Here is a 25,981-nt window from a genome sequence, read left to right on the forward strand (position 1 = left end):
GGTGCACGTTGTCCGCATGAAACCATATTTCACGCGGTAATGTGCAGTGTACTATGCACTCGTTTAGTTGTGTAGGGCACCGCCTTCGTTTTATATTCGGTTTCTATACTGGCTTGCATCGCCCATCGCTCGCGCCCAGTCTGTGCTTTCGTTTTCTTTTTTTTAGGAAGGGGAGTAATGCCACCTGGTGTCCCTGATGTTCTTAGGTGACGCCTGGAAGAAAAGGACGCCGAAGTTGGCTCGCGTGCTGTGCTCGGAACTTTGCCTGCTGGTTCAGCTTCGTCCCGTCGTTTTAGTCACGTCTAGCCCTGTTGTCCATGACAATATATATATATATATATATATATATATATATATATATATATATATATATATATATATATATACGCTTGAAATGCACCTTAGTTGGGCAAAAAAACGTCCCTTACCTTGCCGTCTTGGCAAACTATAGTAGCTTTTTTTTCGAAGAGTTTGCCACAAGGCATAAGTTGAGAAAGGGGGAATGGGATACAGGAGATAGAAAGTTAAAAGAAGGAGTGAAGTCCAGTGGCGCTTATGTATTCGAGAAGGTCTGCAGTATAGCGATTGTCCATTGTCTATTTCTCATAATCACTATCGCGATTCCACCGCAGGTCCACCTTCATGATTATCCGTTGCCTAATGTGAGTCGTTGATGGACACGTCCACAACAAGTGATGCACATCGCAGACGTCAGGTGGAGTGTCACAGTGAGGGCACCTGTCAGTCACTGGTAGATCTTTTTCCCGCCATCGATGTCGAACAGATGGGGTCATAGGGAACTATAGCAGTTCCGTTTTGAAGACCAAGAGAGGCGTAAAGAATGCGAGTTCTGCGCACACACACAAAAAAAAGGCGCCGCCCACTAAGACGACCGTACCCTTTCGTAAACTTTTCCTCTGCCCGCTCGCGCGCGCTGTTTGCGCCCTCCATTCGATGGGGGTCAAGCTGAGCCTAACTCATTTATGTCAGCCAGATTACTCTGAACATCTGATTTTTAATAATTATCTCTCTATAACCCCGACCTGATGTTTTGTCGCGCTACTTGCGTTACCTGAAATCCGGACGGACACGCGGAGACTCGTTTTCGGTTTCGCTTCGCCCGCGGCCTCGCCGTGTATACCAAATCCGCGCCGTAATTTGGCTCGCATTTCGACCTCAAAGCTGAAAGGAGCAGCGACCTACACCAAACGCGCTTGGTGCTAGTGGAAAAGTGCGTGGAGTCAATATTAGCGGGGCATTGGCGTTCTCCGTAATGGCAGCTACAAAGCTTTTAAGAAATGTTTTCACGGCAATGCAATTGAGAGAACTAGCTTCATGCTGCAAACGAAACATAACCCTTAAATAAAATCTAAACTTTGATAAGCATATTTTAAAACTTAATTTATTTATTTATTTATTTATACATACTGCAGCCTCGATGAGGCTATGGCAGAAGTGGGCAAACAAAGCAGACTGTACCAAGCAAATACAAACATTATATATATATCTAAAGCAGATTACCTGTTTTAAGGCCCGTTCACACTTGGGACTAGCAGCGGTCGCGCGACCGTTTTGGTCGAAAAGCGACAGTCGCAAATGGTCACGTCGGTCGAAAAGCGACTGCGCGGGCCGATCTGGCACTGCTCGAATTTCCAGTCGCGCGACCACTAGTCGCAAACCATTTCACCGATCAGCGAGGTTCCGGAGTACTCGATCGAGCACCTTCTCAATGTAATAAAAGAATACCCCTACCTTTTCAATAAACGGCACCCGGAATTCAAAGGCAGGGAGAAGGATATGGCCTGGGAGGAGATTGGAAAGATATTCGGACTATCCAATAAGTACCATGTACTCTTGAGAAATGGGTTTTTCACGCAGGCGTAACATTTTATATTGACACCACGGTGATTGACACCTCGTCGTCAGCCTTCTCCTTGAAACACGAGAGCGCGGCATGCGCACGGGCTCGCCTGAAAAAGCTGAAGCGTCTGGCGAGCGGCTGCTACCGTCGTTTGCTGTCATCGCCCAGCAGCTCTCCTGCTCGCAACTGTGCCTGACGTACTGAACCAGGTGAACATGCATGAGGCAGGTGGCGCTTATAGCGCTCAAAAAGAGTTTTTCCAGGGCCGTCGTCGTTGTTTCTGCGCCGAGTGCGCTGCAACTGCTCGCGCGGCCGCAGCGCACATAAAACGGCGACGACGTCCTCCTCCTCCTCACTTGAATCTTCAAACATGATGTTTTGCGGGCAAAATTAGAAATATGCGGGACGAGCGCAAGGATGGCGCAAGCGTTTCGAGTCGAAGCAGTCGGAAAAAGTGCGCGAACGGCGTCATTCCCAGTGGTTCTCGTTCGGAACGAGGACAGAACGAGAAGGCGACAGTCGCAAGTGTGAACATCGGTAGTGGCGAGCTCCTCTCCTCTGGTGGCGCAACTACCAGTCGCGCGACCTCATCTAGTCGCATGTGTGAATAGACCTTTAGAGCGTATAGCACCAATTCAACCCTTGGGCATAAATAGCCCAGAAGCGACTTCCATTTAAAAAAACATGGAGTCTTTAGATTAATATTATTGACGTATCTAAACTACAGTGACAGCGCAGTGTAAGCATTTGTCTGTGGCTTTCCATCAGCATCTACGAACGAGGGAAGCCTGCCCTGGTAGTGGCCGAACCTGATTTGATAAAGCAGGTTCTGGTGAAGGATTTCCAGCTTTTGCCGAACAGAATGGTAAGTGAAGCTCAGCGCTTGTGCCCTCTTGGCAGGCCTCCAACCATTTGCCTCGATACGTATTTCACCCCATTTTGCAATCGTTTACGTTTAGAGTTAACAGATTTGTTGGTGTTTGCGTTGTCCTGCAGCACCGGCGGAGCTCACACCCTATCGTCGACAACATGATGGTTCTGGCAACCGTGGAGCGGTGGCGGTCAATTCGTCCAGCGGCTAGTCCGGCTTTTTGAACCGCGAAGTTACGCAAGGTATATATGATCCAATCTGATCTACCCTTTCTGGTAGGTGGCAGTGGCCTCAGAGGGGAGGTACGCGAATGGGTGGGATGGTGCTTCCGCAGGGTGAAGGTTTCGCTCGCTGCTGGCGGCTCGGGGAATGTCGCGTTATCTGTCGCCCCGATAAGGAAAGGCGGTAATGCTAAATAAAATGCGCTTAAAATGTGTTACGCCTGCAGTAAGCCCACGGGAACCGATCGGTTGAAATTTCATACGGGTGGACAAGAAGCCAGTCATAAGAGATTTGGAGAAATGCATAGCGCATGCATCATGTGCTGAGCCCATGTCTAGAAAGCGCCCTAAGCAGTAGGAGGAACGTCTAAGATACTCGCTTAATTCATTTTAAGGCCCACCACTACGAGTTTCTTTATTGTTAAGTTTGGTTTGTAGGTTTTACGTTCCAAAGTGGCATCAGGTATTATGAGGCCGGCGTAGTGGCGGTTATTATATGTTTCCACTACCTGCGTTCTTTAACGTGTACCTACATCGAATAGTACAACAATGTTCAATCACAGGTGCGAGCGAAATAGTAAAAGCGCTCTGGCGACACAAAGATACCGGCATTATGTCCCTTGCGGCTTAGCATAAATTTAGTCCCTTCTTTTACAGCCGCAATGAGTAGTTAACGGAAAACTGCCAGCTCGTTTCCGTACATATTCTGTAAGTAGTCTATGCTATGAGACAGAAATGGCAAATGTCCCCAATGAACATCAAATTCAGCGCTTTGACCTCAGAGCAGCATTAACACACGTAATGAAAATTTGCTTACTTAACACATTTCTTCCCTGAATAACAGTTTTCTGTTCCTTAAATTCAACACCTATCGGTAGGATGCTCAATAGCAGAGTCCAAGCGAGGAGTAGAAATAAGATAGCGGACGAACAATGACTTGAACGCTTTCAGAAAGAAATGGCATCTCGATATATATGACTCCTTGCTGAATTGATTTCAGATGAACGCTTTGATTCAGGACTGTGCAAGAATCACGTGTGCTCATCTCAAGGCTGCCGCTGAAAGAAATGAGGATATTGATGTGAAACGGTAAGTGAAGGCTGAGTCTTGAAACGAAAAGGTAGTTCTGAGAAACACAGCTTTTAGAGTTACCATTATGATGAATTTGTAAAGAGAGAATGGAGTATACTACAGATACAGAAAAGATAACCTGGGAAGATGAAATTTGTTCTTTAAAGGCCCCGTACAGCTTGCTGCTTTGAAAAGTCATTGCACAGTTCATTTTACCATCCCTTACTTCAGTGTTTCTATCGCAAATGAAGTTTGAGTTACTGACCTGGCGACATGTTTGGTTAGACGCCCTTCACACGCAATTGGCTCGGTCTGTCATGCGCTTAGACCTGTTAGCCCCTTTACGCCCTTAAGACATGTTTTAGACACGTGCTGAATTTCCTGGTGCATGATCACCGAGTGCGAGGTGTTTCTTCGACCACACATCACTTGCTAGTGCGCTCTTGTTCGTCCTGCTCTTCTGTGTTTTCGTCTTTTAAGTGCGCTGTTTTAGATGGGTCCTTAAGAATGATAACATCATGATATACCAATTTAGTGGTTTTCACCTTTGAGCTATTTCGGCCCTAGGATCCAACTTTTAATCCCAACGAAAAGAATACAATTTAGCTTGTTGCACTAAGGTCAGCGGGGCATCTTGGTTTGCTACACGCCTGCCACTCACTACTCAGAAACAGTCACAAAGGTGCTCATGACGAAAGGCTAACTCTGCTCATTAAGATTTTGATTACACATCCATTTACATACACCAGGCATCATCGGGCGCTAACCCAAACGATAATTTTGACACGAAAGCCTTTGTAGGTTCCTGAGTGCGTACAGGATTTCTGCTTCCGCGTAGTGTATCAGGCCGTAATAGTCGAGAAATGAATTGTTTGCTCAGTAAAAAAGTCTTCATGAGGTACAGGGCTGATGTGGAGAAATTAACTGCTTTGAGACAAATGATAATTTGACGTAAGCATAGCCAAAGATGCCGATGTAATGAGCAGACGTCAAAACAGCCACGGGCGTGTAAAATGTAAAAACTACGTGCAAAAACAGTGTTCCAAAGTTGTAATGACTGGCCTCGTCATTGCATAACAACATCGAAAACAGTCAGTGAAGAGTAAAGAAGGAAAAAGTAATAGAAATCAATTGGACGTGAAAACAGCCAATGAAGGCGGAACTGTGCGAAATCGAAACTTTGTATCGAAACTCTGGGAAAGATAGTGTAAGACAAAAATAGTAAGAGCAAGAAACAATAGGATGAACCCCTCCCCCCCCCCCCCCCCTAAAAAAAAAAACTAGAGAGGGTATTCGAAATCATATTTGGTAGCGCTTTTTAAGACACAAGGGACATTAGAAAGAACACATATGGACAATGCTTTCCAACTCGCCCAATTTTCCGCCTTATTAGAGAGAGTAAACAAGAAAAAAGCAAGAAACAAAAAATAAAAAGAACAGAGAAGAGCACGAACCAGAGAAGCAAAAGAGAAAATGAGTAAAAAGCAGGAGTGCAAAGGTAAGTAAGAAAGACTTTCGCGTTACCACGCTTAGCGGTGGTCTAAGTGTCTGCAGTGAATCGTTTCGTACTGAATGAAAATATTTTTTTTTATTAATCACTATTATGGCAAAGCGTTCATTTGCTTTTCATAGGCACAAAAAGAGAGGTTGTAGTACTGTGAAAGTTCGGGCTTTCAGAAAAGCGAATTTTTTACGTGGCATGCTCACTGAGGCACCTATTGTGCAGGTTCTATGGCCACTACTCGCTGGACGTGATAGCGAGGTGCGCTTTCGGGACCGAAGTCGACTCGCACACGGACGCTACCAACGAGTTCGTAGCACAAGCCAACAAGGCGTTTTCGGCAAGGATGTCATGGAAGGTGCTTGTAGCAGGTAAAGTGCGGTGTTCGGACGCTATACATTCAATCCTCCACGTTATAGGCGACACAACTGACGCCTGTAAACAAAGCACCAGTACGTGAGAATAAGACGTCATGAAGACCGCTTTACGTCCAGAGTTGTCGTGCTGCAACAACGAAAAAGGAAGGGAAGTTCAATATGTTCATCCTTCCATACCGAGCGCATGTGATATCTCAAATGAGCAGCGACCTGGGAACAGCTATAGTATTAATGCTCTGAAACAACCATATCAGACCGCAATTATTTTGCAGCACTGATTGCAGAAATCATTGATTGATTGACTGGTTCATTGAACATTTTTTATTGAATATGGCCTTGAGAAATCACGCCGGTGGCCCCCAGTTCCAAGTTTACTAATTCGATGAGCCTACGCTTTCTTTTCGATCCCTGCGTGACGCATAAAATAGCGATTCTCTGGGGATGCACGCGGTAGATCTTTGTGGTGGGATTTACTACATGCCCATAGAATACGCATCTGCTCCAGATGAAGATGTAAGCGGTTACCATCTATAGTGGGGATCCCCGGAGTTAGAAATTCTTTGTGAGATGCAAAGAAAACGCTTAGATTTCAGGGCGCTGTTGCTGCCACGTGGAAAGGAACAGGTAGCATTTTACACAAAACTGCTAGATCAAGGGTTACGCATTGAATACATTCTCCAACTACTCGTGGAATAATTCAATTTCTAGGGCAGAATTCTTCGTGAGCAAGAATACAATAAAAACCTTTTTAACATCTCTAAAAAATTATATTTTTTTCCCTTTACGGCATAAAATGGCATGGCGACAATTTTGGGAAGAAAGCTGCTCTTACGATTCATGTGTACGGCGACAACATATCGAGTGCTACTATGTTGTAGCAATATCGCACAAATAAGTAGTTTGTTACGTTAATTATAGAAATACTGTAAAGTCCAGAAGATGAACAGTTTGGCTTATATAATATTATGCTCGAAAAGAGCCCTGACACAGGATAAAACAAGAACCCAACAAAGGCGCTCACTGCCAACTCGCGATTTTTTCAGAATTATGTAACCTAACCCCACAAAAACACAAACAGAATCAAGTTGCTGCGCAAAACAGTGCCGCAGTAAACGCCACTTGCTGATCTCATCAGCAATGGCAGCTAATAAGATATGAACTGGCAAAAAAAGGCAAACGAGAGCAACGAAGAGGGTAAAAGTATCATCATCATCATCACCATCAGCCTGACTATACCCACTGCAGGGCGAAGGCCTCTCCCATATTTCTCCACTTAACCCGGTTTTTGTGCTAGCTGCATCCACTTGAAAGTATGAGAAGAAACAAAAAATAATAAAAGGAGCAAACGTTTAACTTGTGGCACGTTCTTGTGTCAAGAATGTGTTGTAAGTAGGCGAGTGCTCTGTCCGGATAAAAGATCAAGAGCAGGTAAAGCGACAAAACAGAGGTGTCCGGGTGAAAACAAACAGGGTAAAGGTATGTTTGACAGGTGTCTAGGGAGTATCAATACTGTTTCACGAATCTCAGGAGAACGCAAGCGCCCGAAGAATGGGCAAGACGCCAGCTGTGCCCACACGTACACACGTTTCATATACCCTAACCCACGCAGACGTCACTCCAAAAAAGACTATTTAGCATAGGATACAGGGCAGAACGTGGGAAAGAAGATGGCTACACAGTATGAGAGGACACTGAGAAAAAGTAGAGGGGAAGCCTCAGTTCACAAGCTTTCGTCTGGGAAGTGCGATCATCACTGGCAGGGGCTGAAATACGCTTTTACTTTTGAAGAAGAGGAGGGATGAAGGAGGGGGATATGTAGGGCAAGGAGCGAAAAGATGTTCCTTGGGTATATATTTCTGAGCATGGAACCAGTGATCCGGTGGCCTGAAAAAGGAAATAAAAAGCGACAGCACAAGGAAAAATACAATGCGGGCTGAATGATGAGTGAGCGCCTAAAACAGGTTCGATGCTGACTCGGCTTTCTAAAGGGGGGAGGCATTCCAGAGGGTGCTGATAAAGAATACATCAGGCGGGGGACAGTTTTCAAAAGCTTCCCACAAGAAGGATAGATGGACAAATAAACAAAATAATAAAGATCAAGTGAACGTCACCTGGCACGTCCTCAAGAAAAGGGATTCCTTTACCAAATGAAGTAGGAATTGATAAGAAAACATGTTAGGAAAACGTGTGCAACCTATGCTCTTGCGGAGGGAGGATACAGTGTATACGTGCTTGGAATAAACTATACAACTGTTTGCTTTTTAAGAAACGCTAACATAGAAAAACAAAAACTAATCGCACAAGCAACACTGCCGCAATAATAGGCTAGAAGCACTCAGAGTTCGCGCTTACGGTTTAGGGCACTCGACTCGGTGTCCTGCCGGACATTGTATCACTAGCGCAGCTATTGTACTAAATTGTAAAGCAATAAGCCCTATAATTCCAGCTCGCTAAATGCATACGAATAAACCAAATATTGGTGCGAGCTAGATCACACCTTCTGTTTGGGTTCATGGCTTAAAAGAGTTCACACTCCCGGTAGTTGAGTGCACCTGAAGTTTCGATTACTGACATTCCTTAACGTGCACTGGCATTGCAAGTACACGGATGCATTTTACCTCCACCGAAATGCAGCCGTCATTGCAGTAGTTCATAGACCTATCTACTGAGCTACTACACCGGGGTCATGCAGAAGCCTTCGGTAAACTAGGTAAGGTTGCGTATATAATAACCATAAACAAAAGTAGACGAAAGTTTTTCGGAAGATAAGCCTAGTGCTGGTGTGCTTATCCTTGAGTTCTGGAGATACCTTAATCGTGGTTTGCTCTCGTGCTCGAAGCCATAAGAAGTAAAGAGCAGTCTAGGTAAAAACCTTTCTCACAGCGCACAGAAGTCTCAGCTTTGGAAGTGACAAGCTGGCATCATGAAGCTAACTTCAGCGCCGATGTAAATACGGATTTATTGCGGAAACTGACAATGTAGCTCAGTACACTTAAAATGATAGCTACCCCGCCGCAACGGTCCAGTGGTTCAGGCTCTCGAATACTGTTCCCAAGGATGCAGGATAGCATCCCGGCCACGACGGCCCCTTTTCGACGGAGGCGGAAAGTGAGGAGCCCGTGTGCTGCCCGATCTTAGTGCACATTAAAACCCCAGGTGGCCGAAATTTCCGGCGTCTCTCATAGCCTGAGGCGCTTTGAGACGTTAAAGTCTAAAAAGCAAAACCACGGCTAAATACTGTTCTTTTTCTGAATAAATAAGGCTTCAGCTCACAATGTGCTGATTATCCTTTGCACTGGATGAGTCTCCCACCACCATAATGCGTAACACCTGTCACCGGACTTGTTTACTTGCAGCCAGTTTGACACTGAGTGTCAATTGTTGAGTAGGCCGACGGTTTGTCGTGTCGGTCAGTTTTCATGCTAAAACGCAGCGCAAATATGAAGGCTGGCGGTGAAACGTTCGCCTCATGTTTTGTTTTTCTTTTTTACGGCGTTCGCACTGAGGTCTACGTTTGGAAACAAACCTAAATATATTCGAGCTTTTTGTTCAGCTGAGAAGCATCTAAAGACAAACTTTATATAACAGCGAAATTTAATCGGTGCTTCTAATAGGGTGTGTGTGTGTGATCTTATTTCAGTGCTGTTTCCTGGGCTGGCGAAAGCTTTTCGTCTTAGGGTAGGGAGCGGCAGTGACCCATTTGAATACTTCAGCAACGTTTCAAAACGCATCATCAATCAGAGGCGTCAGAATGGTCAGGTATGGCAGCTCTTAACTTTCTATTCGTTTTCTTCATCCATGAAAAATTTTATTATGAATATTGTAATAGTTTGCAGTTAAAGGTCAGCTGGAACGCAACTTATCGTTAAGTAAAGACTTCAATGCCCAGCAGTATTTCAAAACAGAATCAAAATTTTATTAGTCATTTTTCAGTGGCATTAAAAATTGCTATGCAAAATTGATATTTGGTATTTGTTACAAGATTGATCTTCACTGCACTGGTGCATGAAACAATATACAAAACATTGGCCTTGTTTTTTCAGCGCAAAGAAGATTTTCTCCAACTCATGATGGACGCCCAAGACGGCAGCCTCTCTGCGAGTACTGAGTCTTCGGCCGAGCTGGAAAGCAAGCTGTTCGATGTGGACTCAGTGGCAAAGCTAGAGACCACTTCAACAAAACGTATACATAATTTTACTTTCGGCGAATTCTTACAATTTTCTTAATTGTAAGAAAAAGATGCTTGTGTCGGGTGAGAGGGGGCACAGCCATGAACGGCAGCCGGGCTCTTAAACTCACCTATATAACTTATAATCTATGCATCACCCATCGATGATCAACATGTGTATATTTATCAGGCTGCAACTGGACCACAAGGGTATCCGTATCCATGAGATTATCCATCTGATCCTAACATAGCCTTACATAACTTTAAATAAGCAAAGTGCAAGGCAATTGAACCAAGTCTAACGTAATGTGTCTATGCAGTCCTCGCGGTTATGTATGACAAGCCTGGGCTTTGGAGCTAGTGATTTGCTCTATGGTTATGGTATTTATGTTCCACAAGTGGGCATTCAAGTGCCACCGTTTCTCGTGAGTGGCTGCATGTTTTGCTGTCTTTGCCCTGACAAGCAGTGAGAGTCGCAGAGTTTATTAAAGAGTGATCACTGCATGAGTTTGGCACATCGAAATTTGATGTTGGAAAAGCGTTTAGGGTTTCAACTCTCCTTGATCCAAGTTTCATTAGCCTCAGCCATCACCAACATCCGCAGTCGCTGCTGCCGCTTCATGTTTGGCAGGCTTCAGCGCTTAGTATGCTTCATGGACGCGTTGGTATAGGTTATCGTTGTTTGGGTTTTTGAAGTCTGTCTAGAGCTGCCGCGTTCTCTGTAAATCGGTAGTACCTTTACGCTACGCCGCGTGGTGGATTCGCCCTACACTACGATTGTGTGCCTCGTCGCACTCGCCAAGATGGCATATGTCAATGCCATATTTACTTCGATAAATTAAGTAGCGGGCCAGATGGAACTTCATGAAGACGACGATATCACTTTCTAGATTGGTGGTCTGTAGCTGTTGTAACCTGATGAAGTCGAAGTGCAGTAGGACAGTTCAAATTAAAATTTTTGAAGCCAGATGTCCTTGCGGTTTGGCATATATGGTGGCGTCACAAAGCCTGCAAGGACATTAAAGATCAGCTAATTTGTAGTCGATAACAACACAATGTATCGGCAGCGATCACCGGTGCAAATAGTACGACTCATAACTAATAACTAAACTTAGTCACTATTATAAAACAATTACAAGGACGCTTAAGCTTCTTAATAGAAGACACCACAACACCTTTAACACCCCATTTTCATACCGGAAATTGGTTCTATAGTTTCTGTTTAAGCTGTTTTTTCTTAAGTGGGGATCTCAGGTTCGATGGAAACCTGCACATGCAATGAACAGCATATAATTTGAGGCAGGCATGTCATCGGCTCGAATACCTGTCGCAAACTAGCCTCCAACGTGACCAGCACCTTAATGCCTAAAAGCGAAATAGTATATCATTGCTCTTAACGCTTCATAAAGAACAGTTGAATTACAATTTTGATGAAAAAGCCACATGCGTATTAGCCCTGGCACGTTTGGAAGGATGCGAAATATCCCACCGGCAACGGGAAACAGTAACGGCTTCTCGGTGCAATGAGCCCAGTGGGCTCTCGCGTAATACAACTATTTACAACTGATGCTTACAAATGTAGATTGTTTGATTTATGCGGTTTAACGCCCCAAAGCGACTCAGGATATAAGGCACGCCGTATTAAGGTCGTCCAACATAAAGTGGCATCGCACAGTATACAGGGGCCTTGATTTACGCTTTAATCGCAACGCGGTCGCCGCGGACGGGTTCGAAGCCGCGTCTTTGGGTGAAGTATTAAAGCGTCATAACTAGTGCACCATCGCGGCATGGCTGATGCTTACGTATGAATACCACAAATTGCAGCTGCTTTAATTGTGCCAAATAATAACATTAATTACCAGCAGGTATTCACAGGCATTACCAGAATTACTAAATTCAATTAGTAGTGATTGGCAATAATACCCATACTAAATTGCACCAGTTGGATACACGAAATGAAGCACAACATATGGTTTATCACTACATGATGAGAAACGCAACTGAATAAACAATGCACCGGAGAGGCACATATTCAAACATTCAGCTGTGTGTTTCATTATGTCTGAAGACCAGCTAGCTCAACGTTCTACTGTATTATAGTTTATCATGAACCTTACGTGAGTCCCTTCAGACCCGCCTCCTTCCCGTTAGTATTGTTTTATCAGAAGATGCTACCTAAGTGCGGGTCAGAGTCCCTAATAAAACATTTGCGCCGAGCTGCCTGAGGACAACAAAACATCCTAAACATGAGGTGTGATGAACGAGAGAAATTATGAGGAACCCATTCCCTGCCTTTCACGTACTCAGTATTGTTTTGTGCCAATGTAGTACATAGTCGTCAACTTTTAAGGGGAACACGCGAGCGTGTGGCAACTTTTTTTGGAGTGGCATTGTGACTGACCCAGCACCCTATCAAAACTAAATTGCAGGTCAGTCGGTCATGGCGATCATGTTCAATCCCTTCGTTCTTGGGACAATTTGCTCTGACCGACCGTGTCGAACACAATGGTGCTTTGAAGAGAGCCAGAGCCCGCTCGCGTTCACACTAAGAGTGATTGATCATGAACAAGGTCGTCCGAATTTATGGTGAGCACGACAGTACGTGTTCCATCTTTTCGGAGATCCAGTTTACCTCCCCTGAATACGCACTGAAGCAAAATGACAGCCTTTGCGAAGCAATTACTCCAACTCTCTCCGTGCGTGCGCCACTTTGGTGATATGCGGCAGTGAGCACGCTTTTTGTGCCTTGAAGAGGGCAACTACCTCCTCAAATTTTCACCCTGTAAGTGAACGACTCAGTACCTGCGGGCACCAACTGAGAAAACAAATGTGCAGAGTTGTGATTATTTTTACAGCTCTATGTGTCAAATAGGGCTATGAATGGACTTAAACTGAAATGTTACAATCCGAGTAAAGGGCAGAGAATTACAGAGCGCTAAATGCTACTTTGCGTCTGTCTCTGACGGCCCGGCGTTGGAGGAGTTATATGATAGCTGCTATGTGCAGAATAAACTTGTACTATTTTAACTATCTATGCCCTTTTAAACCGCATCTTCGTTTGGATCCTCAAGCAAGCATAGAGTGGATTTATCTGGCTCATTTATAGAACTGAACAGACTTCTCATCTGCCCGTTATGGTCGTAACGGGAGAGTGAAATAAGCTGTAGCTATTATTTTGAAAGGGAGACAGATGGATTCCCATTTTATTCGCAGCCAAAAGAGCACTTCCCATGCATTTTGTGCTTTACTGCTCAAGCAAAAGAGGCTAAATTAGATGATCAAGGTTTGAATTAGTGTTTGAACATTGCGTAATCCGTGACATTCTGGTTGCTACACACCACGGCAGACTGAGTCCACACAGCGCACAAAACCTCATTGACAGACATCCGGAACCAAACTGCGCCCTCTTACCATACCTAATTTAAACCTTTAGACTATTTATACCAAATCACCTCGGGCACGTTCTTCTTCTTAAACGTCATGTCAACGCGGTTTACTTGGAGACTGCCGCAGCTAACATCATGGCACATCCTAGCAACAACGTGATGTAATAGAAGAAGGCGGCGGTGCGATGGGAAAAAATTTAGAATGGTCGTATGCGTCGAATCCGATCCAGGCCCTTGAGGCTTGTGCCAGAATGTCGCGTGGCTATGAGAACGCCGCACGGTAGGAGCGACGCCATACCGCCAATACAACATTTGAATTTGCACTGCAACGAACGCGCGCCAAAGCGATTGCCTTTTCAGGCTCATGAGTGTGCGTCCGTGTGTGAGCCCTTCCGCAGAACGTGTCCCATGCATAAATAAGCGTTATAAACCTGTAATGTAAGACTTTGTCAAATCATTATCCAAGCTCTAAAGAGTCAATAAGCAGGCACCCACGGTTTAGTAACCATCGCGCAAAGGACTCAACCACAACCGGGCTATAAAGGCTTTCGCCTCAATGTAATTTAGTGGTCTAAAGTGCCCCCTTCAATTTTTCTTTAAAGTGTTCGCTGGTGCAATTCTCCTGCATAGCTTGTGGACGCGGAAGGTCCTGTGATACTGCCACGAAGGGAACGTGGCACTCGCCAATTATCTGTGCGTTTATTTATTACTTCACATTCATTAACTCCCCCCCCCCCCCCAGAAAAAAAAAGAAATTCTATATATTTCTTTGCGTCCATGGCCACTGGCTCCCTTCATATGTACCTAACAATGAAGTCCCTCAAGTTCCCTGCCTTTTCTTCTCAATAATTCAAGGGTAACGCATATAGTCCTCGATCTTCACAATGCCGATACCATCTTCTTTGCAGTGTTCAACTTTCGCTCCTAATTTCATGCACAGAAGGCACCCAAAGTGTTATGCTGCAACAAGAGAAACAACAATCACGAGGTTAAATGCGATGACAGCCTTCAACAAAATTCCTCTTTCTCTCGCACCAGCGGGTTTTCCCTTCGGCCCTGAGAGCGTGGTTTCTACATACCTCCGTCGAACAGGTTATGAATGCGCCCTTGTACTGTATAATGGACCATGCACATACCGCCAACCGCGCGGATGACAGCCTACTACTTCCTATAGTTAACGTGCTAAACCGAAGCTATAAGAGGTCCAGCTTTAAATGCAATATAACTTTACAGTATGCAGGACAGCAGAGTGCAGTGCCAAATATTCATGGTCTTGTAGTGTACACTGCCACTTTATGAGGCAGATTTTTTGCTATCAGTTGTTATGTGTGCGCATCAAGCTCTTTGCAACCAATATGTGCTGATTCTCCCCGCCATTCTCTCCTCGTTGCTATACACAAGGTTTGACCGAACTAGAGGCGCTGGCTCAATGCGTCTTATTCTTCCTTGCCGGACTGGAGACCACTTCGTCAACGCTGGCGTTCGCCGCTTACCTGCTCGCTCTTCACCCCGAAACTCAAGAGAAGCTCCGGAAAGAAGTGGACGACTGCATTGCCACGCATGCAAGTGCCCTCATCTGTCTGCGCTTGAATTAGTTCTAGCGAAGGAGCGAGTTCCTTTTGTTTCTCTCACCGTGAACAGATGTCTCAGGACGCTACAAGGGGATGGAGTTCTTCAGACCTAAGTGTTTTAAAAGAGCAGCAGGTTCCTTTTATCTTCAACAGGAAAAGTACACCTATGCCAGGCCACAAATGTGACCTTTGAACGCCCCTGTTTTTTAGCTTACATTCAATATAAGCTAAACTAGTAGCATTTTTCCTGCACTCGATGCTTCGTTTGCCTCAAAGCGAAATTAATAAAATACGTCTTGATTATTTTGCTATTTGCGGTGTTGTAGGCTTCCCAGCACAGAGGCTCACTTGTGTTTAGGGTCATATGCGATGTGTGTGTGTGTGTGTGTGTGTGTGTGTGTGTGTGTGTGTGTGTGTGTGTGTGTGCGTGTGCGTGTGCGTGTGTGTGTGTGTGTGTGTGTGTGTGTGTGTGTGCGTGTGTGTGTGTGTGTGTGTGTGTGTGTGTGTGTGTGTGTGTGTGTGTGTGTGTGTGTGTGTGTGTGTGTGTGTGTGTGTGTGTGTGTGTGTGTGTGTGTGTGTGTGTGTGTGTGTGTGTGTGTGTGTGTGTGTGTGTGTGTGTGTGTGTGTGTGTGTGTGTGTGTGTGTGTGTGTGTGTGTGTGTGTGTTCGTGCACGGGGGATGCAATAATAGGCTTCAAAATTTGTGGAACGCCAGGAACAAAAAGTGAGTATTGCACTAGTGTGAGTGCGTCCCACACATGGTCAATTTGTTATGCCTTTGAGATGAAGCCGAATGGTTTTTGCTAGGAGGTCCGAGAAGAATGCAATATTCTTATATTCGTTGGACATGCAGTGGGGAAAAAAGGAGCAGGAAAAAACATTTTTTGCACATCGCGGAGATCTCTCCATGTCTACGAGTGTTTACTTTGTATCGAATATCTGGAATTAAAACAATAGTCATTGCTTTATAATCGCCACCACCGGATGAGGCCATCTATAGCTTACAACCACATTTAAAAAGAAAACAGATTACTGCAGTATGAGAGGCAGCGAAGGGGTGAATAACTTGAATGCATTATATCGTATTATTTCCGCAGGGTTCACAGCCGAACTTGGACGTCATATCCAGGCTGACCTACATGCATTGCGTGGTATCAGAAACACTTCGATTGTTTCCCCCCGCAACGAGGTGAGTAGCAAAATGGGTAATATTTACTCAAAAAAGGGGTCCGCGAGCCATGGTCTCGCCCGACGAGTAAAAATAATTGCAGTCTCCTTACACCGGTTTATTTCCGGGTAAACGGAAAATCATTCAATAAAAGGGGCAACAAACAAAAGAAACGCCACTGCACTGGAGACATGCTGTCGGCGCGCACGACGATACACTGCCAAAGGTAAAACCTAACTACGGTCAGGGCTTCACCGCGTCAAACAAAACACACTGCGGCGAGAACAGGGCGAGCGATAGGGCTAATGCACTAACTGCGGCACAACAGACATTGCTCCTCGCGTGGCATGCAACTCACGCGAATACGCCTAGGCCGTTTCTGCAGGGACTCCTTCCATCTTCGTTCGCCGGTCTTTCCGTCGTCCGTGGACAGCCCGTGACGCTCGCTGGCCGCCCCGCCGGGGCGAAAGGCCCCACGCCTTGCTTCCGATCGAGCTTATCTGCCCTAGCCTCTTCGCTGCTAACATCCTGCCCCCAAGATTATCTGATCGCTCATGCGCACTCGCGCTGCCCGCGCAAACACAATACAAATAGGTAAACGCGCGCGCGTTTTAAACACTTGATGAGGCTGCGGAGCCTCACACTCCCCCCCCCCCCCCTCTCAAGACGGGACACCTCCCGAGGGCGTCAAACAACGAAAGAAAGAAACAAGGTGATGGGGAGGGGGAGTACAAAACAATTCCGATGCTGACTGGGTGCCCGCTTGAAGACATCCGCTGGGTTATAGACATTCATCGGACGATGTTCCAGGTGACTCACATCTGGTAGACCGAGTGCCTCTACGTACTTTCCACCCGCTCGATTACTTTCTGAGTTCGGCGAAGTTGACTGGTCCGGTCTCCCGACCAACCTGCACATGACAAAACAGGTGAGCGAGCCGCGAAAAACGCTTTATTACCACGAAAGGGCCAGTCCACCAACGAGCGAGAGAGGCGGCAAACCCTTTTTTGGCATCACTTAGTGGGTGCGAGTGGCGGAGTCCTTTATCCCCAACCTCGAACTGCAAAGGACGCCTGCCCTTGTTGTACTGGCCGCTGTGCTCCATGTGGGCAAGGTCCAAGTTTTCCCTGGTATCCTTTAGTATTCCATCGAGACGACTAGAGAGGTCCTGGGTGAATCTAGAATAACTGGGAGCCTGTAATTCAGAATCATGGGTAAGGGCACGTTCAACAGAAAATCAAAGCTCACGACCAAGAAGTATAGCTGCCGGTGTAAAACTAGCCGGCCGGTTTACTGTGGTCCTTGTCGCGAAGGCCATCTCCTGCACGAGAATCCCACTCTTTGTCACGGTCTGTGAAAGCCACAAGCATGGTTTTCAGGCTTCGGTTGACGCGTTCTGTTATGTTAGCTTGAGCAAGGTAGGGAGTAGTCTTTTTGTGCTGTACCCCGAGAGCTTTGCAGATGTCAGCAAATACCCTGCCCGTGAAATACGTGTCATTGTCACTGATAAGCTGCGCCAGGAAGCCGAACCTAGTGAATGCGTCTAGGAGCTTATCCGAGATTACCTTACAGTCGAGCTTACGCAGCGGGTATAATTTTAGCCATTTAGAAAAATGGTCAGTGACCACTAGCAAGTCGCGGTTTCCTTTTACTGATCTAGGATAAGGGCCCATTACGTCACAGGCTACAATATCCCATGGGTAACAAATCTCAACAGGTTGCAAGAGACCTGATGGTTTGCCTCCCTTCGGCTTCGCAGTTTGGCCTGTAGGATAAGTACGGATCTATGACAGGACATCATTTCTCATGCGGGGCCATGTCACGGTACGACACAATTTGCATACTTTTTCTTACCGTTACTATGACCGGTTAGGCGTGTGTTCTGGTAGTACTCTAGGAAGGCCTTGCGAAGGGTCTTAGGGACAACGACCCGAAAGGAGGACTCACCACCGTCCGCATCGGCAGCAGGTATATACAGCAAGAGTAGGCCATCAGCTGCTGCAATATGGCTGTCGTAGTTGTCTGCTGATACTGTGCTGGGCCTGCTCAGACACTATGTGGATGCACTGGTCATCATTGCGCTGGGCATCCAGGAGCTGTTGCCTAGAAATTAACATTCCCCAGGCATCTGCAGGCGCTGCTACAGCCAGGAATGCAGGTGTTTGCTCCCCTTCTTCGGGAAGTGGCGCTCTGGACAGGGCGTCTGCTACTTTATTGAAGGTTCCTTTGCGGTATTCCACCCTGTAATGGTATTTTTGGAGAGCGAGAGCCCAGCGGGCCAAGCGGCTGGCTGGGTTTTGCAACTTTGAGAGCGATGCCAATGCCTGGTGATATGTCTGAATGGTGAAATCAGCCCTATCCCAATACATGTCAAATTTCCTTAGTGCGAACACTATCGCTAGACACGCCTTCTCTCACGCTATAGTTGCGCTCTGGCCCCGTAAGGGTATGACTTGCAAATGCCAAAGGGCAAAGCTTCCCTTGAAGCTCCTGGAGCAGTACCGCACCTATGCCGCACTCACTTGCATCCGATTGCACCGTGAATGGCAGGTTTAGGTCGGGAAGCCTTAGGCGTGCCGTATTCGCGATGGCTGCGGACAATGCTCAAAATGATCTATCCTCATTGTCCGTCCAGGACCAATGGGCACCTTTCTGAAAGAGCAGAAGGAGGGGTCATGCGAGGAGGTCGGTGCAGTTCGGGATGAAGTGTCGGTAGAATCCTACCGTGCCCAAAAAGCGCTGGAGACTTTTGATGTCTGTCGGCAGTGGGAATTTCAGTATGGCCTGTAGTTTTTCTTCACCTGGGCGGACTGTTCCTTACTCCACTACGAAACCAAGGAGGTTGATTCTGTTTGGAACCAACTGGACATTGCTAGGATTAATGTTGATACCTGCATTCTGCATTCGCTGAAGAACATTAGTTAGATGAATGAGTTTTTCTTCTAGACTATCCGAGAACACTATTCCATCAGCCATGTAGGCCATAGCGTAGTTAAACATATCCATAACTCGCTGAAAAGAAGCAGGTGAATTACACAAATCGAAGGGTAGCCGTACAGACTCGAACAATCCTCGATGGCAAGTAAAGGCAGTTTTTCTCAATGTAATTACGGCCAATCGGGATCTGTAGAAAGCCTCTGCTACTGTCAAGTGTAGTGAGAAACTTCGCTGATCCAAGTGAATACATGATCGAGTCGACTGATGGAAAGGGTAAGAGTCTCGAACTGTTGAAGCGTTCAGCCGCCGATAATCGACGCACAACCGTGCTGTGCCATCTTTCTTAGGCGGAATGCCCAAGGGTTTTTTGAGGGTCTCACCGCACCATTGGCCAGCATTTCGTTCTGGGCACTATCCAACAGTACTCGCTTGAGGCCGCTCAAGGGCCTCGGGTTGAACCGGATCGGAAGAGCACCGCCGGTGTCGGTCCTGTGAGTCAGAACGTTGGCCTTCGCAGGGGCCTCCGTGAACATTGTAGCGAAGATCCTCAGTGTCCTCTCGATTATGCATATTTCGACTAGTGACCCCCTGAAAAACTTCAAAACAGTGAAAATACCACTTCCAGTGGCGGTGCCCGAATGGTTGTTTGTGGCCAGCAACTGTGACTGCAGAGCACCTGGTTGTGTTGCGAACCTAAATGCCCCAGTATTGATACCGTACTGGCAAGTTTGGTTTCGAAGGTCTATCAGAATTCCTGCCTTGGCTATGAAGTTACGGCCCAATATCACTGGACAGGAAAGGTCGGGAAGGTGCAGGAAGCGCTTCTAATCTTTCGCCAATTGAAAGTGACTGTTAAACGGGCTGCCGAGGTTGCAGGCACTACTTGGCCAGACGCCATACGCAGGTTGGTGCTTAGACTCCTTAACCGCAGGTGTTTTGCATCACAGGCGTTTTTGACTCGATCGCCGAAAACTGAAACTGTAGAGCCTGTGTCTAAAAGCGCAGGCACTTCAATTCTGGCCACATTCACCGCACCCAGCGGCGTACTGTCAAGGTGGGTATTATTACAACGAGAGGTTGACGGAACAGCACTCACCGTTTGATCCTGAAGTTTTTTGGGTAATGCTGGTGGCTCCCACGTTGATCTGGGCCGGGCGAGCGGTTCCCGTCTCTGATTCACCGGCGGTAGCTCGCTGTTGTATTTTATGGCAGCAGGATGGTGCGACGACCAAAATACCCTGCTTCGTGGTGTGGTTCCGGCCGGCGTTGCACCCCAAACTCCGTCAGCGGGATGGGGCGGACGACGACTTGCACCCACAGCTCCATCCCTGCAATGGGGCGGATGACGACTTGCACTCACAACTCCATCAGCGGGAGAGGGCAGACGACGACTTGCACCCACAACTCTGTCAGCGGGAAGGGGGGACGTCAACTTGCACCAACAACTCTGTCAGCGGGAGGGGGGAGAGACGATGACTTGCATCCACAACTCCGTCAGCGGGAGAGGGCAGACGACGACTTGCAACCACAACTCTGTCAGCGGGAAGGGGGACGACAACTTGCACCAACAACTCTGTCAGCGGGAGGGGGAGGGACGACGACTTGCACCCACAACTCCGTCAGCAGGAGGGGGCGGACGACGACTTGCACTCATAACTCCGTCAGCAGGAGGAGGCGGACGACGACTTGCACCCACAGCTCTGTCAGCAAGAGGGGGCAGACGACGACTTGCACTCATAACTCCGTCAGCAGGAGGAGGCGGACGACGGCTTGCACCCACAACTCCGTCAGCAGAAGGGGGCGCGGTCTGGCCTGCCATGCCGTGCAGTCGGCTCGCCACCGGAGGAGCTGCACCAGGGACTGCGACCTCGTGGAAGTCGCCTGCCCATGTAGGGCAGCTGGGGGTCACCCTCCTGTGTACGACCGATGATCCGAGCCACGCACAGGACGGCTCGAGGCGGGTCCCCGCTGGGGGAGGTGGATTGTAGTGGAGCTCCGCCAGGGAAGATGCCTCCATGCGGGACGCTTCCCTGGCCATGCCGTCAAAGTCCAGGAACTGGCGGCGCCGGAGGTATGGCTGGTACCTTTGATGGGACAGATGTATGGCATGAGCCACCTGCTCTGGTTCCGAAGCTCCAGGATCTGCCCGCTCTTGCAGCTCTTGAAAACTGCGCAAAAACTCGACCAAACCCTCATTTTTGCCTTGCGATCGTGGCGAAAAGCTTATCTTTCATGCGGCGGACGTAAGCGGCAAAAACACTTCTCGAAAACGCTCTATAATATCCTGCTTTGTTGTGTATGGCCGCTGTCTACGCCTCCAGGTTGCTGCGGAAGCTACTAAGGCTAAAGGAATCACACGCGTGACCAGGACACTGTCCGAAATTGCCATTGCCAACTGTTAGTAGTCCATGTGATGAAGAAAATCGCAAGCGGAGTTCTTTTCTGCGTATCCTTCAAACCTCGGCATGGGTAAATGAGCTGCAGCTGGTTATCGCGACACAAGGGAGTGGGTGCTAACGAAACTGGCCCGCTTCCCTCAATTGCTCTGAATTGTGCCTTGGATTCAAGTAGCTGGGACAGTAGGCCAAGCATTCTGCTATCGAAATCCGACGGTTCGGTTTTCCGGTCTCGTAGCTGTTCATGCGCAGAACCGGCATGGGTGGGAGGCTGAAATTCAGTTGAGGTAATCCGTCATAGCTCCGCACGAAAGTGAGGAATGTTGTCACTAAAGTTGAGACACTCGCGGGACGAACCAAAGCTCGAGCAAGAATCACGCTGGGCGCCAGATGAAGCTCTTGCCTTCAAAATATGGGTCCGCGAGCCACAGTCTCGACCGACGAGTGACAATTCCAGTCTTCTTTAAAAACATCGGTTTATTTCCAGGTAAACGCAAAATGATTCAATAAAGGGGGCAACAAATAAAGGAAACGCCACTGCACTGGAGGCATGCTGTCGACATGCACGACGATACACTATCAAAGATAAAACCTAACTAGGCTGGGGGCTTCACCGCGTCAAACAAACCACACTGAGGCGCGAACAGGGCGAGCGATAGGGCTAATTCACTAACTGCGGCACAACAGACTTTGCTCCTCGCTTGGCAGCAACTCACGCGAATACGCCTAGGCCGTTTCTGCAGGCATTCATTCCATCTTCTTGTCGCCGGTCTTCTTTCTGTCGTCCGTGCACACCCCGTTGGCCCGTACGTGACGCTCGCTGGCCGCCCCGCCGGGGCAAAAAATCGTGCGTCTTGCTTCCGACGAGCTTATCTGCTCTAGTCTCTTCGCCGCTAACATTCCGCCCCCAAGATTAGCTGATCGCTCATGCACACTCGTGCTGCCTGCGCAAACACAATACAAATCGGAAAACGCGCGAGCGGCTTACACCCCTTAAAGGGGCTGCGGAGCTCAACTGAAAAGTATGATTTCATCTTCCGAATATTTTCTCGTATATTTCAAAGTTCGCAGTTAATATTTAGCGTGGCAAATGGTTTACTTGAATCTCGAAAACTTCAGAAAATGTGAGCTAAAGAATAGTATTGAGAACCATTTGGTACCCAGCCAGTAGGCTGCAATGAAACTCCAAAATATTTTAATGATGAAATATACACGTCGTTTTCTTGGGGGCTCGAACAAGTCCAATTTTTTATTCTCCAGTGGACAAGAGATGCCTTGTTACCAATACAAGGGTGAAATATTTGACCGAATTTTACTGACAATGAAATGTATAAAGCCCTTTACCCATTTGTTTCAAGCAGCATCTTTTGCTCCACATACTCTTTGCCACCTGCACGACAAACTTTTTATCTTCCCGTCTAAAACATATCATTCTAAAATTACAAATCCATATTTGCAATTTTTTAAGTTTTTTTTTTTTACTTTCTTACGTGCTTCATAACCCTGCATACAATAAATCTGCTGTCTTATGTAAAGTGGCGTATTGAAGAACTTCCGCAAATATTTCTTTATACCAACAGAACATTAATCTTTATAAAATAAACAATCCTGATGGCTTGAGAAGAGTGCTGTAAATACATGTTCACTTCTGTTCTTTTCTACCAGGCTAGAACGGTCCGGCTACGATGACTACGTTCTTGGTGACACAGGCATCAAGCTTCCAAAGAAATGCTCAGTTGTGATCCCGGTCTACGCAGTACATCGTGATCCTGAGGTGTTTCCCGACCCCGACAGTTTCAAGCCGGAGAGGTAGACAGAAACAGAAGTATTGCGCCTAAGAGATTTTAGACAATGAGCCGAGATTGAATGTTATCCTCTAATATACCATCGAAAGAGAAGCGGAAGACACCTACTACCCTGAATACTGAAACCTCAACCTAATTAGGGCCCTATGACGTTTTGTGAAAACCCCGCATTTAAAGAAAAAACTCGCGACAAATCACATTTGATAAGACTTAATCTGATTTATTTCCAGAAACAAGGAGTTACAAGTGTGGTCGAGAAAAGAAGCCATTTGATTAAAGCTAGAGTCACTGGCTTCATCTGCCTTCTGGAAAGGAGTTTGGAATTATAAGTCCTGATAAAGGCGGGAGTTCTAACTGTTACCGCTACAATGGCTTATATTATCTTCGACTAATAGTTATTGTTTTTATATCAACCTTTCTTCGTAACCAATAAACCTGACGTTTGTGAAAAAACTGTCTTCAGCATATATGTCTCTTGCTAATTGCCTGGCACGGAGAAATATGTTAATAATCAGAACGTTCAATTATTGAAGGATAAATATTCTTAATAGGATAAATATTCAGTGACAGTAAAGTAGAAGTTAGCAACGCGAACTTATAGCCGCAAGCCTAGCCTTTTAGGCAATAGCTTAAAACTGAAAACTGTGAATTTGGCTGATTGCGCACTAAGAAAGCGTTGGTTGACCTCATTTTGCATCCTTCAAATCAAGATAAATCTTTAAATGTACGTAATGAATATTTATTTACTGCGAGGTCTACAGCAGCACCTTCTATGTTCGGGTTATCGTGTAAGTGCAAAAGTCGTGCAGGCTTGCTTTGATTATTGTCGCGCAGCGCCTAGCACAGAACTAAGAGTGCAAGAAGTCGTCCATCTGGACAGACATGTGTTACTCGGAAAACATGAACTAAAGGATTCAGGCGGGAAGCTTGAGTATTGCCGACCAGGAATTAACGTGTAGCCCCATGCAGTAGTTTGATGGCCCGTGAGAGCTGCGGCTGCAGCAATGCTAAGGAGACCTCTCCGATGACTGTATTCGCTGCAAACGTTTTCCGCCTGTGTTCTTTAGGAAGCACAATAATGCGTAAGTTATTTACCCTCCATATGATAGCAATTGGCTGCGATGTCATTTTTTGGACCACTTCAATGTACGGACGTGCTGTATTTCTGCAGCAGCTGCTAACCTGCGCGTCATTATTGAAGGAATCCAAGAGTTATTCTGAAATGCCTACTCCGGTAAATCTTGGTGTCTTTTTTTTCCAACCGTCATTCAGATTCAGCGCTGAGAACGTTGAGGCCATCAAGCCGTTCACCTACCTTCCTTTCGGAGCGGGGCCGAGGAACTGCATCGGAATGCGCCTGGCTCTGCAGTCCGTCAAGCTCTGTCTGCTTCACTCCCTGCACAACGTGCAGTTTGTGCGTACAGAGAAAACACAGGTAAGATAAACATTAGGAGGAGGAGGAAATATTTAATGAACAAAGAATTAAGTTAGAACGATTACCCTGTACTGTGATTTTGTACGTTATCTCAGAATAAAAGTTCCCGAAAAAAAAAGCATGAAGAGCGCGAGAGAGCAGCACTCCATGGCCTTGGCGCAATTTTCATCTGTATATGCATAGGCGCCGTGCGCTTAGGTGACACTCCTATAAAAGCATTAGAATCCTGGGCCTTTCTTCGTAGCAAGCGCCAGCGATGGGAAAGGTGACAGCCACTCATGGAATCTACCGAGTGTGCCATGTTCCCGCGCGAGTGATGGCGGATGCGTTATCACTCAGTGTGCGCAGCGAGAGCCCAGCTGCTCCGAGGCGCGGCGAAGCAGCTGGTGCTGCTCCCGAAGCCGTGGTTTGTGTATTTTTCAAATAACTGCACGTTTCGGACTTATCGTTGTGTTAACAAGCGCCATGAATAACTGACGTTAATGTCCATGTAATTTCGCCAGTCGACCAAGAACACTCGTTTGAATAAGCGCGAGATATCGGATAATGTTTTTTTTTTTTTTTTGTGGTGTCTACAGCTCTCTGCGCTGTAAAAAGTTTTTTTGGTGGCACCTTTTTAGGTACTAATAGGGCTGTTCCAAACTTTTTTCACTGAATTTAACATGCAAGGGAAGGCAAAATCAAATTTTACTGCGATACAAAAAAAAACAACAAAAAAACGTATAATAAACCAGATGCATAAAATGATCAAACGTCTGAAGAGCACCACAAAAGCGACCTTTGACAGACTGAAATTTCCTGAAGCATAGATATAACTGTTAGATGTATTTCTTGCAGGTACCATTGACATTCAAGAAAGGTCTAGGTGTTCTGACTGCAGAAGCCTTCACCGTTGGAGTACGTAGAAGACCTGAGCAGCAGTGTCAATAAACGGTTCTTTCAAAAACACAGAATTTACTTTGATGCGTCGTGGAATTTCTTTCAGATATAAATAAGTAAATAAAATGTTCACCATTAATAACATCTTTATCGTGAAGCATCAGTGATTCGAAACACATTATTATAAAATATTTAGCTGCGTGGTGAGTCAGTATTATACCTGTGCCGCCTTCCTTCTGAGAAAGACGTTACCTACTCCGTCTCGTCCAAAGCCACCATATTTGGACACAACTGAAAAGCAAACCAGTCGGAAAATCTGATTGCAATGCTAGTTA

At 46.4% G+C, this 25,981-nt stretch overlaps 1 pseudogene; it reads left to right on the forward strand.

The window, feature by feature from the left end:
• The first annotated feature begins 2,875 nt into the window (after window positions 1-2,875).
• LOC146187330 (cytochrome P450 3A14-like) lies at window positions 2,876-25,697 on the forward strand (annotated as a pseudogene).
• The last annotated feature ends 284 nt before the right edge of the window (window positions 25,698-25,981 follow it).

Source organism: Amblyomma maculatum, chromosome 6 (genome assembly GCF_055883805.1).
Source record: "Amblyomma maculatum isolate TAMU_Amacu chromosome 6, ASM5588380v1, whole genome shotgun sequence".
Taxonomy (NCBI): domain Eukaryota; kingdom Metazoa; phylum Arthropoda; class Arachnida; order Ixodida; family Ixodidae; genus Amblyomma; species Amblyomma maculatum.